Raw genomic sequence first — 1,744 nt, 5'->3', positions numbered from 1 at the left:
GGGTTGTCCATTTTATTTGTTGTTACCTGTTTTTTCTTACAATTAACTTTTGAAGTTCGCATGTTATTACTTTGTTAATTTATATATATAAATATATATATGTGGACTAGCTGACCCGGCCACGCGTTGCTGTGGCTAAAGTTTTTGTTATATTACATTATAGTAAACAATCTAATTTGACTCCTTATTTGACTTTCTACTACTATAACCCTTTAGTACAATGAAATTATTTATGAACAAAGACGAAAATGTTGATGTTGGTATACAAATTCACTGGATTGAGATTTGAAGGGGAAGTACGTTGAACACAATTAATTAAAATGTTCTTGCACTTGATATTAAGCAGAAATCAATAGGTACAAAATAAAAATTTATCAGATTTATTATTTCTATTTATTTTATAACAAATATAAGTATAATACAGTATAATAAAGTAACATGTGACGCTTAAACTCATAAATGAGGTATGCAAGGCAGACAGTCTTAAACTTTTAAACATTAATATCTATTTTTTTGAATTATAAATACTTTCAATTTCAATTTAATTTAACACCAATCGGTGCACAATGTTTTTGGTTAACCTGTCTTTAGCTAACACAAATAGATTCGACGGTTTCCCAACACGTGAACACGCAATATATAGTTGCCCATGAGAAAAACATGGATTTTCCAAATCTAAACCACAAATGGACATTGTTTGACCTTGAGATTTATTTATAGACATGGCGAAAGCTAAACGAATTGGCAACTGTAGCCTTTTGAAGGGTACGGTAGAATCTGATGGTATCATCGGAATACGTGGCAGCAGGACCACTTTTCCTTTAAACTTCCCAGCCAAAATGGTTTGCTTCAAGAATGTTTCCGGTGATCTTTTTGATGACCAAACGCGTACCGTTACATAATTGAGGTGGATTCAAATTACGGAGGAGAATAATAGGGAAACCAATCTTTAATCTAAGATTATGTGGTGGCATTCCAGGGATATCTAATGAATTTAAAAATTCAATCGGAAAATTTACACTTTCATTTTCATCAACAACAGTATCGATTGATTTAAAAGACATCAGATCGCCTGGTAACAACTGTTGTATCTGGAAGTTAATTTCATCAACATCAACGTTTTTGGCTGCCAAAATCGTCCGTTGACTAAGCCATTCATGATTCAAATAATTATTCTGTATATCCGGGAAAATACTCTGAATCAATTCATTTTTATCCTGAACAACAGTGCAAAAATTGTCTGGTAGTTTAATGCATTGCGTATTTAGTTGCAGTTCTATTTCACCGTTCCCAATTTCTAGTAGTTGTTCGGAAAATATTTGTGCTGATGGATCATTTTGCAATTGTACTCACATATTTAATCGAAGGTCAATCGAAGTGTTTCAACACTTCGCCATAAGAATGATTATTTCAAACATGCATTAATCTCATCCGCGAAAGTAGAGCGAGGTATAACCGGTAAGGTCTGCCGGAAGTCACCAGACAAAAGTAAGATAGCACCACCGAAAAGTTTATTATTGCTGTTTAAATCTTGCATAGTTCTGTTTAATGCTTCAAGTGAATATTTGTGTGCCATTGTGCACTCATCCCAAATTATTATAGAACTCTTCCGCAACACTGCAGCTATTCCACTATTCTTTTTGATGTTACACATTGCATCTGGTTTATTATGAACGTCCAATGGCAGCTTGAATGTTGAATGTGCTGTTCGCCTACCATCCAGTAAAGTAGCCGCAATGCCTGA

Source organism: Battus philenor, unplaced genomic scaffold, assembly GCF_028537555.1.
Source record: "Battus philenor isolate CCGP_79_NKW_IND1 unplaced genomic scaffold, ilBatPhil1.0.hap1 SCAF_37, whole genome shotgun sequence".
Taxonomy (NCBI): Eukaryota; Metazoa; Arthropoda; class Insecta; order Lepidoptera; family Papilionidae; genus Battus; species Battus philenor.
Note: the sequence above shows the minus strand (reverse complement) of the source record.